We start from the raw sequence: 27,938 nt of genomic DNA, 5'->3' as shown, positions 1-27,938 counted from the left end.
GGTAAATTTGTCTTGTGTGCCATCTTGTTTACTAGTTTCTGGAAAAGAGGTCCTATTCAAAGTTACTTATGACTTGGTCACCTTCTGTTTGGATTGCTTATGTAATATGCGGTATATATGGCTGCCTTTGAAGACCACTCAGGACCACTCCATCCATCTAAAAAACAGTGATGCAAGGAATTATGGGTACATCATGTTAAGACCTCTACTTTGCAAGCTGTGCTGACTTCTAGTAAGCTTCTGGGTATAATTCAAAATGCTGGTTCTTACCTAGGTTATTTCAGGGATGCCGAGCTTCAGTTATTTTGACCCACCTCATAAAATCTGTCAGTGTGGCCATGGTCTAAGTCTTCTTCATGAAACATACTCATTTGATGGATCCCAGGAGTTGTTCCTTCTCTGTCATGACACATCTCTTATGGAAAAGCATTTCCCTGGGGATCTAGATAGCCTGGACTTGCCAAATTCCACAATAGGAAGAATATCCTTATTGTTCCCCTATACAAAGGGAAAGGAAGAAAAAGTCAGTGCAGAAAACAGAGTGGAAAAATTGGGGAACTGTAATGTGGGAGTTTTCTTGTGGTGATGTTAGAATGCTTGTGGTATTGTTAAATTCTGGTTTAACATTGGAAGTACATGTACTTTTGTATTGAGATTATGTCATATTTTTAACAAGAATTCAAATTATTTATAGCATGTGGAATGAGAAGCATGGCTCTGAATATTTCCCTTTGTTTTTTCCTGAGTGAACAATTATACAGTATACACAGAGAAAAAAAATAGCACAATAAGAGATTACTGAACATGGAAAAATGGATACAGAAAATGTAAATATATGCAAATATTGATGGAAAGGTTAAGGTTTATTAAGAGGAATGAATGCTTGTCAATTGAAGTGAAAATCGTGGTGTGTAAGAGATGTTTCTGCCCCGGTTGTTATATGGAAGAGCTGAACATGTCATGGGAAGATCATAGTGAGCTGACTGCAGTAGGAATCATTTACTTAAGAAGTAGTTATGGTCAAGAATGAGTGATGTTGAATGAATTTGGATTGAATACAAAAGTGGCTGAGAAAAAATACAATGAGATATTTTGGTCCTATAAAGGGAATGAGTGAGGAAGGATCAATAGAAGAGAATCAGGAAGTAAATGGGATTGGCATGACAGGGAATCAGAATGAAAAGAAATGTGTGAGGAACAGATGACAAGTTATGAAACTATGGTGGATAATGTTGATGAGCTCCCAGAAAGAAAGATGGAAAAGAAATTCATAAAATACAAGATATGTAGTGATGTATGGATGTGATGGAAAAAAGATTGGTTTGTAAGAATCAAAGGTATGGGAAAGGAGAATGAATGATCTCTTGCCTTTTTCTTATTCCATTTCTGCCCATTTTCCTATGCCCTGCAAGGGAATAGCAAGGGATGTAGGAATCAGTGGTGAAAGCCTACTGGTTTGCACCGGTTTGGGCGAACCGGTAATGATAAAATCTACCGGTTCAGTGAACCAGTAGTAAAAAAAAGCTACCAGTTGGTCCAAACCGGTATTTCCAACAATCAGCTGTGCCATGTGATTTATATTTGCTAGAAAGCAGGAAATCCTGCTTTCTAGCAAATCTAAATCACGTAGCACAGCTGTTCCCCCCTGTTACATACCTTCTACTTTCTTACCTACTTACCTTCAAACGGCTCATTTCTTCATGCAAAGCGTGCGTTTGGTGCACACTGTGCATGCATGGGCAGCGAACCAGTGACGACTGGCAGAGATTTCACCACTGGTAGGAATGTACATAATTCAGCAAAGTTATAATTTTAGTTCTATGTCATCGAAAGAATGGACAATTTTTTAAAAATTTATATATAAAACTGTTGTAGCAAGTCTAATTCAAGGCTGTCAATCCTTTATAACAGAGGTCCTCAGCTTTTGGGCCTGGATTGGTATCAGTCTTTTGCCTTTTAGGAACTGGGTCTCAATAACTGGAGGTGACCATCAGGTGAGCGAACGAAGTTTCATCTGTATTTGCAGCCACTCCACTAGCATCATTGCCTCCGCTCCACCTGAGATCATCAGGCATTTGACTCTCATAGGAGTATGAACCTTAGTGTAAACTGCTCGTGTGAGGGATCTGGATTGCACATTCCTCTTCCTCTCTCCCCATGGTCTTTAGATAAATTGTCTTCCACAAAATTGGTCCCTAGTGCCACTGCTTTATTAGACTAGGCTAGCTTCTTTGAAACACATTCGAGAAGCAGGTGTTACAAGATATATTACCTTTCTGAAGGATTTCCCTAAAAATCCTTTCCTCTTGACTTCTGCTGATTGGAGGACATGAACCTACCCCATTAAATTACAGAAAAATAGAGTCGTATTACCTCTTTTTGTCAATTTTAAAGCTTCTGTGCTGCAACTACTCCCTAAGATGACCAGAAATGAGTCCAGAAATTAGTTTATTTCAATGATAACACCAACACTTTGGAATTACCTCTCCTGGGGAGAAAGTAATCTTACTTTTGCTGATGGTCTTTCATTAACTAGTGAAAACAAGCTTTTCCAGTGGAGCTTTGAGGATTGATTATCACCTTTATAATTAGCTAGTTTCTTTTGTGTGTGTTTGTGGGCGCACCTTCAAGTCAGTGTCGACTGCCTGTGCAAATCCCTCCAGTTTTCTTAGAAAAGTTTTTCAGAAATGATTTGATATTGTCTCTTTCCTTAGGGCTGAAAGAAAGTGACTGTCCCAAGGTCACCCAACAGGCTTTGGATCCAAGGCAGGACTAGAACTTACCGTTTCCTGGATTCCAGTCTGATGCCTTAACCACTAAAACAAATTGCTTCCTAGCTAGTTATTAGTATTTATCAATTTATTATAATTTGTTATTTTTGTTTTTTGGGATTTTTTACTTTAGTCTTGGGGTGTTTTTCTTTTGTTTAGACATCATATTTACCATATATGTCTTTTTTTTAATGGTATATTATTTTCCTCTTATACATAGAAATCAGGAAGGACAAACATAAGCAAAATCTTGGAGCCCCAGAAATATGTTAGGCTCTCTAATTCACATGAGAATGAGCAAATATAATTCCATGTATCTAGAAGGTGCCAGACTAGGAACGTTGGCTATACATTTGTTTTTTGTGCTGCTGTGGGCTAGATGAAATGAATCCAGCTTCATGAATAGGTTTGGTAGCATTAAGGGTGAAAAGACTGAACATTGGAAGTCCTTGATTCATTGGATAATGACACATTGAAAGGTGACTTGGCATCAGGTCTTTGTTGTTTTTAATCTATTTAGTTTTATAGATTTAATATGGTTTTATATGTTGCTTTAACTTTTGATTGGGAGCTGTACAGCATTGGTTGGAAGATGGACAGCTGTATAAAATGTTATAAATAAGTAATAGCAATAGCAGTAGCAGTTAGACTTATATACCACTCCATAGTGCTTTACAGCACTCTCTGAATGGTTTACAATGTCAGCATATTGCCCCCAACAATCTGGATCCACATTTTACTGACTTCAGAAGGATGGAAGCTGAGTCAAGCTTGAGCCAGTCAGGATTGAACTCAAGCTGTGGGCACAGTTAGCCTGCGATACTGCATTCTAATCACTGCAGCTCATAAACAAATAAATTCAGATTTCACTAATTACAAGTATGAACAAAGTCAATGATTATTTTCTCAAGCTATATCTCCCCAATAAGGGTTAACCAGTTGACCAGCAGTAAACCCATGCCAGCTAGTCATGTGTTCCTTTCCCAGGGTCTTCTCATTTATTTCCTTCTGCTCCACCCTGAATTGTGAAAGTCATAGAAATATTGTTCATCTGAATGCTCTAAACATTGTGTCATTATACTAACAAAAGGGGAGGTAGCAATAAATACCTTGTTTTTCTTTTCTTTCTTTTGGTTGCTAATTGAATATAAAATATGTTTTATTTATAATAAATATTTTTAAAAAATTAAAAATATGGCATAAGGATTGGATATAAGGCTCATTGACTGCTAAAATACACATTGCTATCACCAACCTTGTATATGACAGTTCTCACAGGAGCTGGAAAACGTCCGTATGATTAAGTGTAAACTGAATGCTGTCCTCTGTTACCAAGCGTTAATAAACCATCCACTTAACAGTAGGGGAATTTTCATCAAGCTTGAGTACCTCTTCAACTTTTTTTATATTTAATGGTATATGCGAATATATTATTTGAAAGTATTCAGGAGTCAAACCATAAAGCTGGACATTATTCCAAGATTTATCCAAGGGGATATAAATTAGTTAGGAAGGTTTCAAACAAGCTGTTCTTGTTAACCCTAAGTCCCCGCGGATTGGCCTCCAGTTTGGAACTTTTAAAATTCGATGAAGTTCAATTGGATTATGCAAAAAGCGCCACAGGACAAAAAAAATCTCCTTGGATCTCTAACAAGACTGCTATCCTTAATTAAATAATTTGTTCAAGTTAATGAGTGCTTCTGGTAATATTATAACTGACCCCAGCACCAAGTCTTCTTATTTATTTACTTATTCATTAGATTTATATGTTTCCTTCTTACCTTCAGGAGTTAAAAATGGACATTGTGCTTTTTCTTCCCATTTTTCTTCATAGAAGCAGCCTGTAAAGTGTAACAGGGAAAGAGTGACTCAAGGAACATTCAGAGCTGAGACTTCAGTCCGACTCAGTTGCTAAGACGCTGAGCTTGTCAATCAGAAAGGTCAGCAGTTCAGCAGTTCGAATCCCTAGTACAGGTCTCCTGCGTGAGCAGGGGGTTGGACTAGATGATCTCCAAGGTCCCTTCCAACTCTGTTACTATTACTGACTTGCCGAGTTATTGCCCATGATTCAGGCTCTACAATGTTCTATGTTTCTTTTTATTTTTATTGAGTGAACAGCCACACGTCTGGAAAGGAGTTCAGGATTAAGCCCATTTTTTTCTTATGCTGATGGATCCACTGGGGTTGGGGTCTGCAGGAAGTCAAAAAAAAAACCTCAATAGTGCAACCATGATCCTATGATCAAAATCATTACCTGAGGGCAGGACAAGAAGCAATGGATGGAAACTAATCAAGGAGAGGAGCAACCTAGAACTAAGAAGAAATTTCCAGAAGTTATGAATTCTCCAATACTGGAAGTTTTTAAGAAGAAATTGGACTGAGATTTGTCTGAAATGGTATAGGGTTTCCTTCCTGAGCAGAGAGTTGGACTAGAAGACCTCCAAAGTCCCTTCCAACTCTTCTCTTCTCTTCTCTTCTCTTCTCTTCTCTTCTCTTCTCTTCTCTTCTCTTCTCTTCTCTTCTCTCCTCTCCTCTCCTCTCCTCTCCTCTCCTCTCTTTTCTCCTCTCCTCTCCTCTCTTCTCCTATCCTATCCTATCCTATCCTATCCTATCCTATCCTATCCTATCCTATCCTATTCTTTGTTACATATGTTGCAACATATATAAAGAAGGTGGAGCTTGGATCTCATGGTTGTGGTTGTCATCTTGACTTTGCAGGCATCTCTTGTGTCTACTGACTTTAAAACCCTCTTTGCAGGCATCTCTTGTGTCTACTGACTTTAATCTATGTAGAAGTCACTTCTATATGTGAAGCGACATTTGCGCAGAACTGGATATGCAGAATTTTCCACCCATTTTAATCCCGTGACACTGTAGTCAGTTTTTCATATAATTCATACGTGAATATTTATGGAGGCCCCATTAACTAAAGATAGGATTGTTAGTATTGGTGAGAGTTTGGCAAACAGGAATGAAAGAACTATAGCTAATGGATATCTGCCTATAGTTTCAAAAATATTTCTTTGACCTCTTCACTACCACAAAGGAGAATCAACTTGGTCATCCCAATCTTAATTACAATTCCATTCATAATTTAGATATACAGCAATCATTCTAAGCGAAATATAAATGAATTTCAAAAGTCTATTGGCTATCAATCATGTTTCTTTTTTCTCCCTTAGTTTAGAAGAAGAACACGGCTCAATGCACACTGATATTATTTATTGTAAATTAAGTAGTGGTAACATTTCCTCCTATTCGGGTGTTTTTATTGAGTCAACAATATTGAATCATCAAATTTTCTCATATTCACTTGAGCCTGTTTCCTTTTTCCTTTAAAAAAAAAAATAACAAGAGTTTCACAGATGTTCTTTTTAATTAAAAATTGTTTTCCCGAATAACATTTTATATTTCCTGGATTTGCTACTTGACTGGAAACCACAGCTGATCCCAGCAAGTAAACTTGTATTTATAACCTTTATGTTAAGTCCTATTTAAATAGTGCAACACATGTTCATTGTTGCGAAAAAAAATTAGCTTGTTTTATGATGAAACCCTTCTGTATAGTTAGAAATGGGGGAATGCTGAATAAAGACAAATAAACGTACAATCATTCTAGATAATTGCCTAAAAGGGGATTAATCTTTTCTGTATGGGAGTGCATTTGTTTTTTGACAGTTTGGTAAAGCTTCTGGATTAAGAACAATTGCAACTGGTGAGTTGAATTGCATTTTACTGATGCTTCAGTAGGAAAAAAAAAACATTCTGAAAAGAAGTTTGTTGTGGACCTTTGTTCACAGTCATTGCCAATCATCTGACTATCCTCTAACATAATGACAAAACCTAATGCATTTTATATATATATATTGAGACTGCCATTGGACCGTGTCAAAATAAAGAGAAAACACACTATAGTGTTAGTACATCTAAAGATGACCCTAACTCACCTATATGCTGGGGACAAAATGAAGGCAACTTCACGGGGAGAGTTTTTTTAAAAAATGGATTACTAGAGCATATTTATGATATGTCCATGTGTCAAAGAGCCTATAATTGTAACTGGATATAACTGGCATTCACTGGGTTCAGTGAATAAGTACAAAGTGTTCCCATTCCTGAAGTTTTATTTCAATTTTTTAATACTCTATGGCTTGGCTAGCTGGCTTGCTTTCTGCTCATTAATGTTGCTTGTGTATGTTCTGAAGAAGTTCTACTGAGTTCTAGTTCCTTTCAAAAAAATTAAATATTATTTTAAAAAATAACATTTTATTTTTAGAAAGGAAGACACAATTCAAAATAATGTTACAAAATAACAGTTTGAAGCAGTGGTGGAATTCATTCTTTTTTAATACCGGTTCTGTGGGCATGGCTTGATTGGATGTGGTGTGGCTTGGTGGGCATGGCTTTGTGGGCATGGCAGGGGAAGATTACTGCAAAATCTCCATTCCCACCCTACTCCTGGGGGAAGGATATTGCAAAATCTCCATTCCCACCTGATTTGCTGATTCTCCAAACTACTCAAAATTTCTGCTACCGGTTTTCCAGAACCTGTCAAAATAGCACCCCTGGTTTGAAGTCTTCCTTCCAATTACATCTCATATATGTTAAGAGTGAAGACAGATGTAAGTATAAACATGATTATGAATTCAGAAAATGGGGACAAATAAATGGGGACAGTAGGACAGGGACGGTAGGCACGTAGGTGCGCTTATGCACACCCCTTACAGACCTCTTAGGAATGGGGTGAGGTCAGAAGTAGATCATCTAAGGTTAAAGTTATAGGGATTTGGGGATGTAACCACAGAGTCAGGTAGTGCATTCCAGGCACTGACCACTCTGTTGCTGAAGTCGTATTTTCTGCAATCAAGTTTGGAGTGGTTTACCTTAAGTTTGTATCTATTGTGTGCTTGTGTATTATTGCGGTTGAAGCTGAAATAGTCATTGACAGGTAGGACGTTGTAACAGATAATTTTGTGTACTACACTTAGGTCAGATTGAAGTAGTTCTAAATTGTCTAAGCCCAAAATTTCAAGCCTGGTAGCATAAGGTATTCTGTTGTGAGCAGAGTCAAATCAAATGAGCCAACTCAAATGAGCCCATTCATTTTTGTGGTCCTTTATTACCAGGAATGGGGACAGCTGTTTGTAAGATATTCTGTTTCAGACAGCATAGCTTGTTCTACCTTCTATGCTATTCACCTTGAATCAAAGCACAGACGGGCTCCTTTGCTCCAGGCAAGAAAATGTCTTGAACTCACCCAGGGCCTTTGTGATGTTTACAATTCTCCAGATCTTCCTGATTGGAGTTTTAGCCAACCTTCATATATATAAAAGGTTAGGGTTTGTGCGATTATGTCTTTTTGGCAGTATTCGGTTAGTGGAGGGATGTCTAAAACTGCTAGGTCTCTTTGGGTACCCTTCACACCATGGTCACCATGTGAACAGCATGCTAATATGAGTGTGTTTCGGAAATGTTCCATAGCTTCTCTGCAAAGGGTAGAAGCCCTTAAGGGGATAGTGGGAAGGAACAGTGAACGAACAGTCTTGCAATGAATTCTAATGTGCTGTACTTAAAAGGTATTGGAGTGTCTAAATGTGGACATAACTTGAAAATAAAATGGCCTGTGTTAAGAGAGGTATTGCAATCTACTTAACAGCCAGGAGTCTGAACTCTCTGTTTTTTTTTTTTTAATTATTATTATGGAACTAATTCCACGCACAGCAGGCTTTTCTAGCAAAGGACACCTTGCTCTCTACTTGCTTATGGCACATGTAGGGTAATCTACATAATATGGATAATCAGTCTGGGGTATTATATTGTATTCTTTCTTCATCTAGAAAAAAAAGAAAGGGCTCTGCTGCATAGAAATAGTTCCACACGAGAATGAAGGAGTCTGAGCTTGGACCATCTCTTTTTTTCCATCAAATCATCACGTATAGATAAAGTGGCTGCTTAGACATTACAATTCAGCAGCAGCCCTTGCTAAAAGATATACTCCTGAACATATGCTGAAAGCTTACTGAGTAATTAAGTAAATCGTCACATTAAAAAGAAAAGCAAGTGTTGTCCGAGATGTAGAATATGGGCTTAGCCCAACTATCAATGAGTTAGAGCAGACATTTGTTGCATTTGATGTTTATTTGGAAATACATGAAGATAGAAAAGCCCCATTGCTACAACCCAGGTGGGATGAACTACAGCCAGGTGAAGAAGAATCACAGGGACAGTATGAGAAGACCCTCTTTCTCATGTCTTTCTCTCCATCTCCACAGCTCAGAGATGATGCCATCTCCAATAAAGTCAAGGTGTATGGTAGAATTAATGGCCAACGTAGGACACCCCAGAGCTGTTAATCAATAGTTTTCAAAATTTCTAGTCAGAAAACTTTGTGAACTTTGTATAGGTATTCTAGAAGTTGGTAGCTGGAGAAGTTTAGCTTATCAACCTGATCACTTTGATTCTCCAATCATCTGTTCTACTTTCAAGTCTTGTTAAATCTCTCTAATACAACACAGTCCTTTCAACAGTTCCAAAGAGGCTCCACATCCATTTGCACTATTCAGGTGACCCTGATGACACTGATAAACCTCCAAGTGCTTCAATCATCCACTAAAAAGTTACAAATGACCAGCTGTCTGCAAGGAGTATAAATCCTTCCATTCTCCACCATCCAGTCAGAGCTGAAGAAGCTTCTTGGATGAGAAGCAAAATGTCTTCAAAGAAAAACCAGAAAGCCTCTTGGAAAAATACTTTTGGGACATCCTGGAAAAAGAGACTTTTGATCTTTGACCTCCTCCTCGTTCCAAAATATCTCTTCACAATTAAATCCAAAGCACTGTGTATACTTAATAGAATCCCTACTCATTTTAACAATATTATACACATACAGGTGGAATATTTCTTTTACTAAATACATTTTTAGCACATCATCTTCTCTGCTTGCCTGGAAATAGCAATCACTAAAGGCTCTTCCAGGTATTAATCATGTGAAGGGTTTTTCTCCAGTATAGGAGCCCATGGGAAGTCCTGAGGGTCATTCAGTGTCTCTAGCCTGACCTCTGATATTAACTGGAAGAAATTATTATTTATTTAAAGGCATCAATAATGCAGTTGAGCCTAATGGGGGGGAAGCATGTTTGAAATAGAAGATGATAATTTTTTCTTCTCTGTTTCTTATACTTTTTGTCTACATGAATAGAAATTGTGAGGAAAATGTGGCACCATTTAATGAGACACAACTAACACAAATCACAGGAGTGTAAGAATGCTATTATATGACACTTGTTGGCAATAGGCCTAACCCTAACTCTAATCCTATCCCCCAAAACGGGGCCTAATTTGCTCAGGTCTTAGTTTAGCCTTAATTTGGGGGATCCTATATACATAAAGAGCCTCTCTGCTAAAGACATGTTTCCTCAGTGCAAGGATGAGGAGAAGGTAATAGCAAAAATGGTATTAAGATAATGAAAATGCCTTCCTTACCTAGACACCCTAACACAAAGTGCCTAATACAAGGTTGGGTTATACTGTGTGTGCATATTCCAGGTTGCTAGGTGTCCACTATTTGAGCGGACAGTCCGCTTTTTTCACATTATGTTCACTATTTTTTTTCACAAAATAGTGGACATTTTTTTATTTAAAAGCTTTATGATGAAATGGTACGTAATCTAAAGCTGTACAGTCTAAGAGAATAAGGATAGGAGAATCGCGTTTTGTCTTTTTTTTCATAAGTTAGAATGAGACAAAGATCGAATATCCATTGAACTCGATTCTCCGAAAAAATTAATGATGAGATTAAAATAAAAATATATTAAAAAATTATGTACAGTTCACATTTTTTAAATGTATTGTAGCTTGTGTCGACTGACCTAAAATGGCATGTTAAAATGTTTGTAAGAAAATATATAATTTAATTGTAATTTTTTTTAAAAAAATTTACTACTTAACCTCCCCCCCCCACCCCGCTTGTCCGCTATTTTTTGGAAGCAGACCTGGCAACCCTATGGATTTTGTAAAATGACGAAGACATTAGAAACCAGAATTTTACCACTAGATTTTACATAGTGTATGGATGAGCTCCCAATTATGTCAAACATGGCTCTCGTAGAAACTTCTTCTGCATATTACAGCAAGTATATTTTTCATTATTTAACTTACTTTTAAAAGCAGCATTTCTCCCCATCTCACCCCAGACCTCATTTGCAAGTACCTATTTCTATATCCATATGTCAAATTCCTATTTGCGGTTTCACACCTCTGTAGCACAAAATAATTTCATTAAAGGATTTGGTATAAGAGCATACAGAAAACAGAATGGAATTTACATCATGTTTATGTTCATACTGTATTTTTATCTAATATCCCTGAGGATTTCATTAGCTGGATCTTGAATTCTTAATTCGGATCATTTATAAAAGTGTTTAATAAAACAGCACTTTAACTTGAAGCTCTAGGATGTCCATTGGATAACTTCCCCCAAAGTATTGACCATGATTTGTTTATTTAAAGTTCAGAGAGCAATTTTAAGTATGAATTACCCTCCACCCATTGTTAACACAGAGCCTTTTTTCTGTCATTAACCTTGCAATCTGACTTCAGAATGATTAGGTTAATGGCGTATGATTTGTTCCCCATAAATCTACGTAGTTAATTTTTCATGGTTCCATTTTCTTAGAGATTCATGTAGGTCTTTTTGATTTAATGATGATAGCGCCAGCAGCCAGTTCAATATGGGATGCCAATTTCAGAGTATACTTGATTTGTTGCCCTTAGAGAATGAAAGACATCAAGGAGAAAAGCAGATGCAATTTTTTTGTTGAATATTTATTTAAATAAAAAGGAATGCAGCAGTTTCGGAGAGAGTACAATGATTTAATCTGAACAAAGCTAATTTAGACATGGGGAATAGAACCAAATCTGTGGAGTTCATTTTATGGCACTTTCTGGGATAAGATTTAGTGAAATTTAGAAGGTATGACACTCTGACAGGGATTATTGGAGCAATCTGTGCATGTAGGGCAGATATCAAAGTTAAATGAAAATGTCATAAGAATCAACAATCCTGGTCTGAAAAGAGTTCTGATTGAATGATAGAAGATCAATAATCATACCCACCACCAGATAGGTGAAAAAAAGTAATAAGAAGCAGATTCTACATTAGGTGAGAATTTTCTTGTTCCTTTTACTTTTAGAGTTCTTTGTAATCCCTGTCTATGGTTCAAGAAGTATAGAACAAAGCACTTAAGGAGCTATCCCTGACGTATTCTAATAGGCACACCCAGTGGTGGGATTCAAGTAATTTAACAACCGGTTCTCTGCCCTAATGATTTCTTCCAACAACCAGTTTGCCAAACTGCTCAGAAAGTTAACAACCAGTTCTCTGGAAGTGGTGCGAACTGGCTGAATCCCACCACTGGGCACACCAAGTTCTTGTCCTTCCAATTAGACCATCAGAATAAGGGAAAAATCCTGCAGATCCATCATAGCAAGTCTTGCAGTCTGTCCCACAGATTGCTACTTTTGATGGCTCAGCCTCCTACGCTGGTTCTTCAGAATGCTAGCTGTGCTGTAGAACTACTAAATATTTATTGACAATGCTTCTGTTTTCCAGGCTGGTGAAAACTTTGGGGAGTAGCATCATATCAAAGATCACAATTCATCTGCAGGGGACCCAGATAAAAAGAGATAAACTCTGATGTCTTCTAATAAGCATTGCCCATATGAAATACACATGCAACTTTTATTTGTTTGAAATGCTTTCGAAAGCAATAAAAATATAGTTTTTCAGAGGACCAAATTTATTTATTTTATTTATTTTATTCAATTTGTATACCGCCCTTTTCCTAGTGGACTCAGGGCGGTGCACAGCCAGAACTAAAACACATACCAATACAAAATTTAAAATTATTAAAAGAATTACATAACTTTGGCCCAAATTTAAAATAATTCAAATTAAAACACATTGACAATTTAAAAGCTAAAAAACTAAAAAAAAAAAAACTAAAGAAGGGGGGGGGGGTTCACGCCAACCCTGCTTGATGGAAAAGAAAAGTTTTCAGGGCACGGCGAAAGACCCGGAGATCTGATATCCTTCGTATCTTCGGGGGCAAATCGTTCCAGAGGGCAGGAGCTGCCACAGAGAAGGCCCTCCCCCTGTGGGTCGCCAGCCGACATTGCCTGGCTGATGGCACCCTGAGGAGTCCCTCTCCGTGGGAGCGTACTGGTCGGTGGGAGGCTATCGGCGGCAGAAGGCGGTCCTGCAAATACCCAGGTCCTGCCAGATTGATAAAGACAGACCTAGGTATGAAGATTCATTCAATTTGTAGGGCATTGTGTGAAAGTGGGATTGTTTTCAGAATGCAATGTGGGTGCTGGAGGGGTTGGCAGATAAGCTTTTAAGAGGGAAAATGAAGCACATCAAATCTAAATATGATATCCAAATTTTTATAAATGGAATCTACTAACTGGTTATTTTTTCTTTTACATTCTACTCTGGAAATTATTCATATAATGCTGCTTTCAGTTAATCAAGCTGCAGCAATATTTATGTGCTCCCTATGATGCAATAGGGATTTTTTAGTTCACTTTTAGAAAATAATCATGTCCTCAAACCATAATAGTCTCACAGTATTTGTTTAAATGTACAAGGAGATTAAACTATTGCTTCACAACCAGCAGGGGGAGCACTAAACATTATTTTGGGGAACTAAATAAAAGTTGGGTGTCTTTAAACAGTTGTGTTTCTGTTATCAAGTCGATCTGTTTGTTGTGGCTGATGCTGTTAAAAATTTTGGTGATAACAGTATTAGTATTATAAGAAGGAACAATATTCCTTTGTGAAAGCATGGCTGACTGCAGCAACTGGAAAGTGGGCTTGGGAATAAGATCAAAATGAAATCATGATATTGGGAGTCACATTATGCTTTATGGTGATGAGGTTTTGGGACCGTGTCCTTTCCTGAGCATACCCATTCAACAGAGTAGCTTCTTCCTCAAAGTTTTCAGGTAGGGAATAGGTAGCATTCAATCTCCTTGGGTCATTAGGTGGTAACAAGTCCTTCCATGGATCTGTATGACTAGGACACCAGTATTTTATTTATTTATTTATTTATTTTATTTTATTTATATACTGCCCTTCTCCCGAAGGACTCAGGGCGGTGAACAGCCATAATAAAAACAATGTACAAAAATAGAATTTAAGAGCAGATTAAAATAATTAAATCATGGGCCGAATTTAAACTCTCATTTTAAAACCAATTTTAAAACCCCATTAAGACCAAATTAAAATCATTTATCCCATCAGAGCGGCTTGCTGGAATAACAGGGTCTTCACTGCACGACGGAAGGCACGGAGGTCGGGGATCCTTCGTATGTCCGGGGGTAATTCATTCCAGAGGGCAGGGGCCCCCACAGAGAAGGCTCTCCCCCTGGGGGTCGCCAGTCTACATTGTTTGGCTGACTGCACCCTGAGGAGGCCCTCTCTGTGTGAGCGTACCGGTCGGTGGGAGGCAATCGGTGGCAGAATGCGGTCTTGTAGGGTTTTGTGGGTTAAAACCTCTTATAGTCTTTAATCCTAACATAACATGAAATCATTACATACCTAGAGGTATGTAAAAGGGGGTGGGATCCTACCGGTTTAACAACCGGTTAGCTAAGCGCGTGCCGGCAAGGAAAATAGTTGAGGCATGGCAATCCACTCTGCTGCGCCGATCAGCTGGGCTTCGGAAACGAAAATATAGGTGAGTATAAAACAGGGGTGGGAGGGTGGGCCCACTTCAAAATCAGAGTGAACCAGCTCAATCACGGCTGATAGTCAGAGCTAACGGTTCACCTGAACTGGTCTAAACCGGTATAAACCCACCATTTATGTAAAGAATTTTTAGATTCTTATTTACCCTAAGAGTTCAATTCTCACCAGGCTCAAGGTCGACTCAGCCTTCCATCCTTGCTAAGGTGGGTAAAATGATGACCCGGTTGTGGGGGCAATAAGCTGACTTTGTATAAAATATACAAAAGTATGAAGGCTATTGCTTAACGCATTGTAAGCCACCCTGAGTCTCCAGAGAAGGGCGGCATATAAAAATAAATAAAAATAAAAAATAAAAATAAAAATAAAAAAAAGAGATGTGTAATCTTCTAGAGAATTGTTCTAATCCAGTTCTGTTGGAACTCAAGTGATGCCCTGAGCACCCGGGCCCTTCTAAGTCTTCCAAATACTTAGTAAAGATAAACCATCTCTATATTTATGGTTTACCTCAAAAACTGACCATTCATAACTACATAACAACATGTTCTAATACAATAATCAAACTAATATTTTAAAATATTATTTACATAGCTGTGTAAATTTACAAAGTTGTGAAACAAAACTGCATAATTTAAAGAAATCACAACAACAGAGCTATAACATTAGATATATAGGTTTATTTTTTCATACTATTTTAATTTTCAAGAAGCTTGAATTGTTTTGCTATCTGCAGCTCTTCTTTTATATATAATCTGAAAGAAGCGCATGTGTAGCAAACAATTATTTTGTCTTGATACTTCCTTCCCCTTAAAGCTTGTACTGGATAGTCAATTTTCAATAGAGCTGTTTTTTCTGCCCTCATATCTGGGAATCTCTCCAGAATATTGATTTATGCATTGGGCCTGTAATGTGGTGTCTGTGGGCATTAATGTGACTATAAACATCACACTGTTTTATTTATTTAATTAAAGATTCTGCAATTACCAATAAAAAACCCAACAACAACCCCAGTGAAAATTCTGACATGCTGTAAAGCAAAACACTAAACCTCAGCATAATTTTATCTCCTAACAATATTTTTGGGCCCACGTAGACATTTTTTTTTTAATTGACAGAATCTCTGCAATTGTAATAGTATGTGAGAATGACCTTGGGTGATGAGGGGAAGAAATACTGCCTAGGGAACAATCAGATCCAAGGGGGTGGGGGTGAGAGCCCATAAGTGGATAACAGGCAAAGAAAGAAATCTGGAAAGAATCTACTGAACTTATCAGGCAGTATATTGTGTAGTTTCGCACTTGTAAGACTGATGTCAGCTTCCCAAGTTGACTAGATGATAATCATGATAAGATGAGCTCATTCTACTTTATTGTAAGACTACATCAACAGAATCTTGCAAATCTGAAAATCACAAGTAAGCATAGGTGATTCCCAGTGTTCACTGGAAGAGCCATTTTGTGAAAATACCCATTGCTGTCTATTTTCTTAAATGCTTAGAGTGTGCTGTAGGATAATGAGGCATGAATCTAATGGAGCATGAGCTAGAACCATTATTACTGCCTTGTGACAGTAAGGGAAGGGAAGTGTAAATACTTTTCTGTCCTCTTTGAATTTGCAGATAATCATCCGGCTGCTGTGTTTTGAGTAGTCCAGTTCCTTATGGAGAAGAAAGGGTTGGAGTCTGATTTACAAGGCTGATGTGAGGCATCTGGTTATTTTTAGGCATCTGGTTGATAAGCACATTTGGATTCCTTCCAGGTTTTACTCAGATTATGATGCATGCCCTGTGAAGTTGACCAAGGTTGAACCTCATTTGGTTATCTGGGCTGAATTTCATGCTAATTAGTATTGAGGAAATGATTAGAGTTCCTTAAGTTATGAACTCTATTGTAGATCCATGTTCTCTTGCTATGATTTTTTGATGATGTGTAGAATGGGCAATGGTGAAACTATCCCAAAAGAAGAGGTAGTCCTGTCACTTCCTCCTCAAAAAGCCATCTCTGGACTTGACCATTATGAACATTTTTTTAGAAAATTTGTTGTGAAGGTGGTCAAGCTACAATTGCAAAGATCCCTGGATCAATAAGATTATCTGGACCTCTTTTGGTAGGATTACAGACCTATGGGGTCAAGATGATATTAATCATGTTCGTGGATTATGTCTGGAGGGAGTTTGCCCATCCTTGCCTCTTGATCACTCAGTTTCAATTTTATCAATCATGGTATACTGGACTGGTTCTAAGCATTGGGAGTTTGGAGCAAATTGTTTTTCTTCCTCCTTCAGGTTGGGTTCCAGTCAGTGTTGATGGGGAAGAGTTTTAACCTATACCCCCTTTTGTGTGGGGTCCTCAGTGCTCAACAACTTTCTGCTCCTTTTTAACATCTACATGCAGCAACTCACTGGAATGATTTTCGTGTTATTTGCCAATTGCACCTTTCCAGATCAGGAGACAATTAGTACAATCACTCATGTTTTGATCACCTTTCATTTGGATCACTGCAATGTGCTCTGCATAGGGCTGCCCTTGAAAAATTCTGGAAGCTGCCATAGGTCCAGAAAGTGATGGAATGTCCAGTTATGGGTAGATATAGAGACACGTTACATCTTTCCTTCACAAACTGTCGTGGTTTATTGTAGACTTAGGGTGCAATTCAAGTTATTGGCTGTCATCTATAAAGCATTAGAGAACATGAGGCTGAGTTACCTGAGGAACTAGCTCTTTCCATATTTGTCTACCAGTCTCATTTGATCTGTCAGGAAAGGAATACACTAGGTCCCAACCATTAGAGAATGCCATCTTGGAGAACTCAGGAAGTGTGCCTTTGTAAGAGTTGCTGTCCTCTAGAATCGGGTCTCCAACCTTGGCAACTTTAAGCCTGGTGGACTTCAACTCCCAGAATTCCCCAGCCAGCTTTGCTTTGCTGGCTGGGGAATTCTGGGAGTTGAAGTTCGCCAGGCTTAAAGTTGCCAAGGTTGGAGACCCCTGTTCTAGAACACCATCATGTGAAATCAGGTTAAGTCCAACTCTATTAACTTTTCAGAAAGTCAACACAACTTGGCTATTTTCCTGATCATTGGAAAATTAGTTAAACCCAGCTGGAGGGTAGCAGGTTTCCTCAATTATCATAGTTTTTTGATTCTGCTTGTTCCTTGGATTTTTTGTTTGTTTTTGTTTTGTTTTATTGCTTTTTCAATGTTGTTAGTCATCCAAAATCATGTTTGTAAAAGGAATGACCATATAAATAGAATGTAGTCGCTACATTTCCAATTATCCCACCAATGTTCAAAAAAGAGAAACTTCTGATTTATATTCCTAATTTCCCATTATATATCTTCAGCATCAAATAACATATGCTGGAACCCTTAAATCCTTGAATCATAACTATTCCACTTCTCAGAAGAAGGAAATGTAGAATTTTAATGAAAAGTGCCCCATGGCATATGCTACAATTTTTGTATTAAAGACATCTTTGGCTGTGTCATTAATAAAAATGGTCTATATGATGTTCATTGCAAGAGCTGAAGGAATCAAATCAATAAGATAAATGCTAACTTCAACAACCTTGAACTTCTATTGATGAGTATGAGAGCAAGAGATCTGAGAATCAATATTGCTGTCTCTAAAGTTGAAAGGTAATTGATTGAAAAATAGTAAAGAAACAGAAAAGAATCTGCCACAGACTTTTATCTTCAAGCAACAGGCCTCAGTCTCACTCTGCTGGCTTGATTTATACCCTGGATGTTGAATCATGAGCGAAGAGTGCATCGGAGTTAGCTAAGCATCAGTATTCTGGGACAGAAATTCATGCAGCTTAGAGATGCTAAACACTCATCTCGGAACTATTATGAGACACCACATCAGATTTAGATGTCAAACGCCACAGAAAGATTTGAATTATAACACAGAGCTATAACTACATCACAGGCTTCAGTGAATGGCAGTTGAAAAAAAGGAAAAAACTGTGCTATTGTTTAAAGATGGCTTGGCTCTTTGAATAGCCTGGAGACAAATATTTAGGGCTAGTAATAAGTAATCTCCAATATTTGTAGGACACCTCAAGCTGCTGAATGCATCCTCTGAATAAGCTGATCTAGAAGTCTTTGGTCAGACAGGTTGTCAGACTAAATGAATAAGTAAATAAAACATCTGTTCAAATTTTATCTTTAAAATAAATAACATGCACATATTCCAATGGATACATTCTTCTAAAGGTAATATATCCCCCAGAAAATGCCATTATACATGCAAGAGAAATAAACACACCCAGATGTGTGTGTGTCTGTGTGTGTGTCTGTGTCTGTGTGTATGTATATGTGGAACATAACCAAGTAATGTCATTATTAGATAGGTTAAGTCATTAACAGAATAGCTTCAAATGAAATATGTTGAAAACATGGGTGAAATATGTTTGAGAAAAGGATTGGAAACAAATACACTTAGAAGAAGATACCTTTCCTACAGAACAGAACAGAACAGAATAGAATTAGGGATAGAACAGAACAGAGCAGAAGAGAACAGAACAGAATAACAGAGTCGGAAGGGACCTTCAAGGTCTTCTAATCCAACCTCCAACTTAGGCTTTTCAATTTAAATTCTTCTCCTACACTGAACTCTGTTTGTGCTAATATTTTGAAAAGAATTCCTTGTAACAAAAAGGTAAGAAAGGCCATTAAAAAAAACAACAACATGACTTCCTTGATCAGAGGAGTCATGTTTTGTTATCTTCTCATTTTCTGTGGAAAAATATTTAATTTTCAGGATGAATGTGAGAATTAGGACAATTAGAGAAGCATAGCTTTTGATTTCATTTGTTACAAAACATTCCTTTGATATGCAACCACCCCACAGTGTTCTGTAGCTTACAGCTTTCCTATAACTTGGAAAGCTCTTTACCTGCCAAATATAAATGCTTTTTAAATTTTAACCCTCCATTTACCAATGCTATACACTATATAGCAAAGCATGATGTAAACATTTTTAAAAGTCAGATTGTCCCAAATATCCTTCTCAACTATAGAAGCTGATTGAACTGATGGTCAAAGTCCTATGTGATGGAAAATACCGGCAATGAGATTCTCTGCGAAATGAAGACAACGAGAGCAGCGTTTTTCAAACTTGGCAACTTTGAAATGTGTGAATTTTAACTCTCAGAATTCCCTAGCCATCTGGCTAAGAAAATGTCTTATTGTACAGGAAACAACAGATACAAGGCTTACTTATCTTCACTAGATTTTTCTAATTTCCTTCGTTTAATTTTTTTTAAAAAAAAATAAAGGCTGACCTTTAAATTTCCTCCTTCATCAGAATCAGAACTAATTATCTTTCTAATTAAAGAATTAGAGAGGGATGTTTGAAATGAGGCCACCTTTGAATGATTAATAGAAGTACTGAGGAACTTCGTTTTAACTTTGATATCTTACCAGGTATAGTATATAAAATGCCCCTCTTCTTGTTTTCTTCCCTGCTTCTTCCCCCCTCCCCAGCAGGGTTTAATCAGACTTGTCACACCTCCATGCAGGTAAATTGGGTTTATTTGAAAAGGAAAATTAAATGAAATTTGTTTAGGAACTAATTGATGATCTGGGTTTATCATATTATTTCATTGGTGATATATCAGGATGGAAGATCCACTGATCAAGTTTTAAATAAAAGAGAAAAGCCTCCGAGGCTGAAACAATACTATATATTCTGATAGAGATAACCAACAAAATATTTATCTACTTACTATTTGTCCTTTCCTAATACATCTAAAGGGAACCAGCTGGGGTAAAGCTGCCTTAGCTAGTTTCCCTAAAATTAAGTCATTTGCTATCAGTAGAATTCCAATGTAAATCTAATTGATCTGGATTGAAATACTATTAGTTGAACTCCAAAAGTAATCCTTTCTGTCTAGCCAGTATGGTGTAAGGCAGGGGTGGGTTCTATTTACCTTTACTACCGGTTCACTCGCGTGCACACTCTTCTGCACAAGCACAGAAGCTTCTGCGCATGAGCAGAAGGATTTTGATGACGTCGGGGTCGGTGGGCGGAGCCTCCCACCGGTTTTACTAGTGGTTCTATAGAACCGGTGCGAACCGGGGGCAACCCACCACTAGTGTAAGGGTGAAAGTTAGACTGGCCCCAAGGGAGACCCAGGTCTAAGATCAGCCTCACAGATTCCATAGGTGGCTTTGGTCACTCACATCAACCTGCCTTACAAGGTTTATTTTTATTTCTTTATTAAATTTACAGACTATCTCAAACTCTTCCTATATATTGGAAGATTGGCGAACCTTTTTGGCACCAAGTGCTGAACTGGGAGCATGCACGTGTGCACAGGGGAGCACTGGAAACTGGAAGAGCTGAGCTTCCGGTTTCCAGCGTGCACATGCACGCCGGTCACCTGGTCTTCCGGTTTCTTGCGCGTATGCATGAGCAAAGACCAGCTGGCCAGCATGCATGCATGCGCATGCACTCCAGAGAACTGCTTTTTCAGTTTCTGGCACTCCTGCACCTGGGAAGACCAGCTGGCCGGCGCGCATGTGTGCGCTGGAACCTGGAAGAGCAATGGGCGATGGCTGGCTTGCCCGGAGAGATGGTTCTGCATGCCACTTCCTGCACGCATGCCATAGGTTCGCCATCATGGCTATATATAGTAATGTAATATAATGTATACACACACAAACACACATATACATACACATATAATTTAGATACATCTTGCCACTGTTCAATAGGGCATTCGTTGTCAAAACAGTTATTGTCTGAAACATTACATCATACAGCAAAACATTCATTTTATTCCCGGTGGTCTTCTGGGTGCGCTTCAAGGTGTTGGTTATCACCTTTAAAGCGCTCCATGGCATAGGGCCTAGCTATCTCCGAGACCGCCTGCTGCTACCGACGACCTCCCATCGACCCGTGCGCTCCCACAGAGAGGGCCTCCTCAGGGTGCCATCAGCCAAACAATGTAGGATGGTGGCCCCCAGGGGGAGGGCCTTCTCTGTGGGGGCTCCCACCCTCTGGAATCAGTTGCCCCCGGAGATAAGAAGAATCCAGGACCTCAATGCCTTCCGCCGTTCCCTGAAAACCCATCTTTTTCAGCAAGCCGGGTTGGCTTAAGAAGAAATTTTTAAATTCTTTTAATTAGTCTGTGATTCTTAACTTTCGGGCCAAATTTATATATATTTTTAAATGTTTTAATATTTGTATTCTATGTTTTTTATCTTGGCTGTACACCGCCCTGAGTCCTCAGGGAGAAGGGCGGTATATAAATTGGAAATTAAATTAAATTAAATTAAATATTTGTTATTTTTTTTTTTTAAATTTGATTTATATGCCGCCCTTCTCCGAAGACTCAGGGCGGCTTACAATGTGCTCAGCAATAGCCTTCATCCTTTTGTATATTTATACAAAGTCAGCTTATTGCCCCCACAAACTGGGTCCTCATTTCACCTACCTTAGAAAGGATGGAAGGCTGAGTCAACCTTGAGCCTTGGCGAGATTCGAACCCTGCAGTAATTGCAGGCAGCTGGTCTTAATAAGCTTAATAACAGGGTGCCTTAAACCCCTGTACTACCAAGGCTCTATAATGAGACACATATATTTTACCTTCTTCTCAATCTTAAAATGAATAGAATAGAATAGAATAGAATAGAATAGAATAGAATAGAATAGAATAGAATAGAATAGAATAGAATAGAATAGAATAGAATAGAATAGAATAATTTGGCCAATTGTGACACAAGGAATTTGTCTCTGGTACAAAAGCACTTGGCATACATGCAAGCAATAGAATAATAATAATGCTGATAAAAGGTGGAGTAAAGAAAATAATGAGAAGGATAAATGATAATACTACAGCCACACTGCATGGGTTAAAAGACATTAAGCAGCACTGAGAGAATTAAAGGTTTAGCAGAGTGATGGCAAAAGGGGAAAAATTATGTTTTTTGGCCCTACAGCACTATCCTGAGGGAAAGAATTGAAACAGTTCATGCCCAGGATGTGAAGGGTGTGCAGATGTCTTCTCAGACCTCCTTTCAAATAAATAAATGAATTTTATTAATCAATTCTGTTTGATCTTCTATTTGCATATTTTATGAACATTTTTGTCTTTTCTTTTATTATTCTTGAAAGGTGCTAATGCACCAAATTCTTTTAATTTGTCCATTAATATTTCAATTCCTTTTAAAGGATCTTCCAGAACCAACACCATCATCCTTCAAAGCCCTTAACTTACGAGTTTCTTTTTAAATTCTTATTTCCACAATCCTCTTCTTTTATGTTACTGTATGTCTTTATTCAGTATTTCAAGAACACAAATACCGGTAAATAGGAGAGCACACTATGGATATTCCTCTCTTGTTCCTCTTTGTATCTCACTTAGTTTTGTTAGATCGCCATTAATAATTATTTGTGCCTTCTGTGAAATGTAAATCGATTTTAGCCATTTTATAAAGTTCTCTCCAAAAAAGCCTGGTTCAAATTGTCAAAGGCCTTCTTTGCCTTTTTCCCCTCTAAGAAAATCAATGTGGCTTGTTTTTCATTATATTGCTCCAAATATTATAAAAATGTGCAACACATTTCTAACATTGTCCTTTAACTATCGGAAATACGCAAGATCTCCGACCTCCGGGTGTTCCACTGCGCATTGAAGACCTTGTTGTTCCGCCAGGCAGGGCTGTCAATATAATAATTTTAAATTGGGGTATTTTAATTTTTAGAGTTTTAAATCAGCCAAATCTATTTAATTATTTTAATTTTTAATTATTGTTGTGTCTTGTGGTTTTAAACTGGCTGTACACCGCCCTGAGTCCTTCGGGAGAAGGGCGGTATAGAAATAAAATTATTATTATTATTATTTTGGGGGGAAAACACACTGATCCTCAGGAATAACACCTTGCAAAATTATTTTTGGTCTATCAGTTAGAATCACTGTGGACAACTTGTAATCATTATTTAATAATAAAATAATAATAAAAAAAGGTAAAGGTTCCCCTGCACTTGTGTGGTAGTCGTTTCTGGCTGTAGGGGCAGTGCTCATCTCCATTTCAAAGCCTCAAAGACGTCTCCGTGGTCATGTGACCGGCATGACTCAATGCCGAAGGTGCACGGAACGCTGTTACCTTCCCACCAAAGGTGGTCTCTATTTTTCTACTTGCATTTTTTACGTGCTTTCGAACTGCTAGGTTGGCAGAAGCTGGGACAAGTAACAGGAGCTCACCCCGTTACACAGCACTAGGGATTCGAACCGCTGAACTGCTGGCCTTTCAATTGACAAGCTCAGCTTCTTAGCCACTGAACCACTGCGTCTCTTTTTATTTAATAATAATATTGGCCAATTGTCAGGCAAAGCCCAAGAACAATGTAGAACAATTCATTTCGTTTCTTTATTTTACTTACACATAGCAGACATAGTCTTACCAGTCTAAACCCTTACTACTCCCAACCTATGGAAATACCCTGGGAGATTCTAGGGAGTGGCTATTTTTACTCTCTTCTTCTGCCTCCTATCCAGCTCTGGACTGTGCTGCCTCTTATCTCTCTCCCCTTCTGGGGAAACTGCCATTTCACTATAACCCAGCACCCCAGCTCTCCCTTGTAAACATCATCTCTCACAGTTTTAGTTTATTGTTAAAGTCAAATATGTCCCATTCTGTATTAGTACTATATTGGCCTCTTTCCAACCCTCTGTAGGTCAGGGTCCATTGTGTTTTGTAAAGAGTGTAAGAGTTCATCCTCAAAACATTTATTATAAGATTATCTAGTCCAGGCATCTTTCCTAGTTTAATTTTTTATAAAATCTTTTGACTCCAGCTGCTCAACTCATAAGCTGTATATAAAAACCTCATTTCCTGCAGTCTACTTTTGAAGAGCATCTGTCCAGAAGGCAAGTGGGTGATCTCACAATCTTTCCCTTTTCTTTCTGCTGCCAATTTTCGCTGTAATGCCATCCCCACTTTTTCAGGGCCATGAATCCTCCCTGAAAGCCTCCAAACTGTCACAACACTGAACAGCTTACAAAATGCAATGAACAACATCCCATAAAAAAAATCATCAAATGTCGGGGGTGGGGGGGAACGACAATCATTTAAAAACTAGAACCACATCATTTGCTCAAACCTAAGACCTGAGAATAGAACTAGATCATAAGGGCTCATTTAAATTGCACCAAATAGGGGACTGTACAACTCTGGGGAGAGGGATTGTTCTAGATATTATTTATTTATTTATTTATTTATTCATTTATTTATTTATTTATTTATTTATTTATTTATGAAATTTATATTGCCGCCGATTCGCACATGGCAACTCAAGGCGGCTTACAAGAATATAAAAACCTCATATAAAAACAATAAAACAAATAGAAGAGAGAATCATATAATAAAATAACCCCACCCACCCACCCCAGTGGCAAGACATCACATGAGCCATTTAATGGGCTCCATCTCGCTCTGCGTTCCCCAGGCCCGTTTACGGAACCAGGTCTTCAGCGCCTTCTAGAAGAGTATTAGAGTGGGGGCCATTCTAATATCTGGGGGAATGATGCCGCAGATGGAGGGAGCAACCCAGGGGTGAAATGCTCCCGGTTCGGACCGGCTCGGGTGAGTAGGTAGCAATGGCGGCAGGCAGTTCGGAGAACCGGTAGAAAAATCCCTTCCCCCCCCAGCCTCCAGCTTGCTTACCTTCGCACGCCTGCCTTGCTTCGCTTGCTGTAATCCCTGCAATCCAACTGAATCTCCCTGCCTGCAATCAAGCTCATCAGTGAGTAGCTCTTTCTGCCTGCCTACCTGCCTGCCTGTAAGTTTTTTTCCCCTTTGGGAGCTTTAAAAAAAAAAGTTAATTGGATTTTTTTTTTAGATGTTCTTTTTTTAGACCTAGCCATTGAAAGTTTAGGAAGTTTTAAATTTAGCTGCTTTTATATAAAAAATAAAAATAAATTAAAATAAAATAATATTTGTGCAGCTTTCTGAGATTTTATGTGTTTCGGTAGTGTTTCACTCTAACTACACAAACACACAAAATCTCACAAAGCTGTATGTGGAATTTTGTGTGTGTGAAGTGTGAAAGTTGTTTTTTTGGGCTTTTTGTGGCTGTGTGAGGTTCCTGCTTGTTGCAGGGGCCATTTTGGGTCTAGCACAGCTGCTTTTACATTGTGGGTGAGCCAGTTGTGTTGTGTTGTGTTTTGTAGGTTAAAAAAGGGCAAAGAAGTGACGTCAACTTGGCCACACCCACCTGACCAACAAGCCACACCCACCGAGTCACCTGACCACTAAGCCCTACCCACTAATTAAGCCACACCCACAGAATCAGTAGCGAACATTTTTAGATTTCACCTCTGGAGCAACCACAGAAAAGGCCCCTTTTCTGGGTCCCACCAGGTGTATCTTCCTAAGGGATGGGACCAGGGGTGAAATCTACTTACCTTCCTTACCGGTTTGGAAGTGCACGCACCACATGCATCACATGTGCGTGCAGACCCTCTGTGCATACGCAAAACCTTCTGCACATGTGCAGAGGGTAAAAAACACATTACTGCCTGGTTAAAACCAGGAAGTAATGACACCCGGGCAGGTGGGCGGAGCCTCATTCCACCATCGCTACTGGTTCTCCGAACCACCTGCCACAATCATTACCGGATTGCCCAATCCAGTCCGAACCGGGAACATTTCACCCATGGATGGGACCCACAACATTCCTTGCCTCCCCACTCTGGTGACAGAGAAGATCTGCTGCCTGGATCTCCCTCTTAATCAAAGGAATCAAATGTATGCTGACATTGTCAACTCATGTGGGGTAAGAAAGAATTGCATGGGGTAGATGGCGATTAAGTTGTTGTGGAGCAAAAATGTGAGGAGAAAGTATTATGTATGTCACTTAGAGCACATCAATAAAAAAAATGGGACATAAATCTAACAAACAAATAACAAAAGGGGAATTCTTGGGTTGAACATTTTTATATACCCAAGGACATCATTGTCCCAATAGAAACAAACCACAAAAAAGGGCACCTATTCAAGACTTAATATCTCTAAAGTATCATATTTTTGGCTGTATTCAGATGAACATCATGCTGATCTAGTCTTTAATTCAAAACTGAAATTTTGCTAGGCTTGTGTGGGTCCCCCCCCCCCGCACACACACACAAATTCTGTAGTTTTCTCCCACAAATTCTGTAGGAGATTTTTTAAAAGGAGAGTTAACCCAATTGGATGCCTAATGGATATATTTTACTGCTAATTTTCAGAAAGAAAAAGATCAATCTGTAATTCAGTAGTATAATCTTTGGGGCTTCAGGGCTACAAGGATGTTTAAAGAATAGAAATAGAGACCAGAGAGGTAACTGCTAACTGCAGGAGATGACCAGGCTGAACCCAAGAGAATGGTCAAACACGTCATAAGTCATGAGTCTGTGGGAAGCCAACACCCCCCCCCAGAAGAATGAAATATTTTGAAATATATTTAAAAAGGCAGGATAAAATATTTTCCCTAAAAGAGAAATAAAAAATCTTAAAGGAGACAGAAACTCAGAGTCCCAGCTCCCTGCCCCCAGCAGATATTTTGTGCTCATTAAGAAAGACTGGGCCATCCTATCTACAAAACAAAAAACCTTCAGCTTCAGGGTGATGGGATTAAGACATGACCCTTCAAGACATAATAGGATTAACCCACTACCATTTAGCAGAAGATACAGAGCTCACTACATTGCATGATTTCCTAAGGACATTGCATCACCCTCAGAAACTTCAATCAAACTTAGCTCAGACAAACACCTAGGATTTGTACTTTGCCTATAGAGCCAGCTGTGACCCCTATGTAACCCCTACATGGCCCCATGGGAGTCTGACAACAGCCAATAAAATACATGTTCTTGTACATAACAGGAAGCTCACATACAAAGCCCAAGAGAATGTATAAAATGCTTCTCTGTGGGGGCACCTGCCCTCTGGAACAAATTGCCCCCGGAGATTCAGAGGATCCCGGACCTACGCACCTTCCACCATGCCCTCAAGACTCTGTTGTTCCAACAAGCTGGGCTGGCCTAATTCCAATTCTTTTCAACTTTTAATCTTTAATTTTTAATTTTTAACTCTTGAGGTTTAAAAATGGGTTTTTAATTAGTTACGGGCCATATTCTTTAATATATATTTTAAATTGTTATTAATTTTTCTATTTGTGTGTTCTTATTCTGGCTGTACACCCCCCTGAGTCCTTCGGGAGAAGGGCAGGTATATAAATTCAAATAAATAAATAAATAAATAAAACCCTTCACTCTCAACTTCAGGTGGCCAGCTGCCCAGAACCACCCATGTGGTTCTACTTCATCATTAAACCCTCTTTCCAATTAGTCTCCAGCCTCCATTTTGTCTCCAGTGCCATTCTCTCAGTTTGGAACTGAACCGGATGGATATTTCTTCCAACAAGTACCTGCATGCC

General features: G+C 38.5%; 1 long non-coding RNA gene across 1 annotated transcript; it reads right to left on the bottom strand.

The window, feature by feature from the left end:
• Positions 1 to 25,253, bottom strand: LOC132712621 (uncharacterized). The gene is made up of 3 exons (XR_009623276.2): positions 25,187 to 25,253; positions 4,553 to 4,612; positions 1 to 498 (listed from the first exon to the last, which is right to left on the bottom strand). It is a non-coding gene; the product is annotated as an uncharacterized LOC132712621 (long non-coding RNA).
• Positions 25,254 to 27,938: the final 2,685 nt, after the last annotated feature.

Source organism: Pantherophis guttatus, chromosome 7 (assembly GCF_059756535.1).
Source record: "Pantherophis guttatus breed Tessera chromosome 7, ASM5975653v1, whole genome shotgun sequence".
NCBI classification, from domain to species: Eukaryota; Metazoa; Chordata; class Lepidosauria; order Squamata; family Colubridae; genus Pantherophis; species Pantherophis guttatus.
Note: the sequence above shows the minus strand (reverse complement) of the source record. Positions and strands in the feature narration are given on the sequence as shown.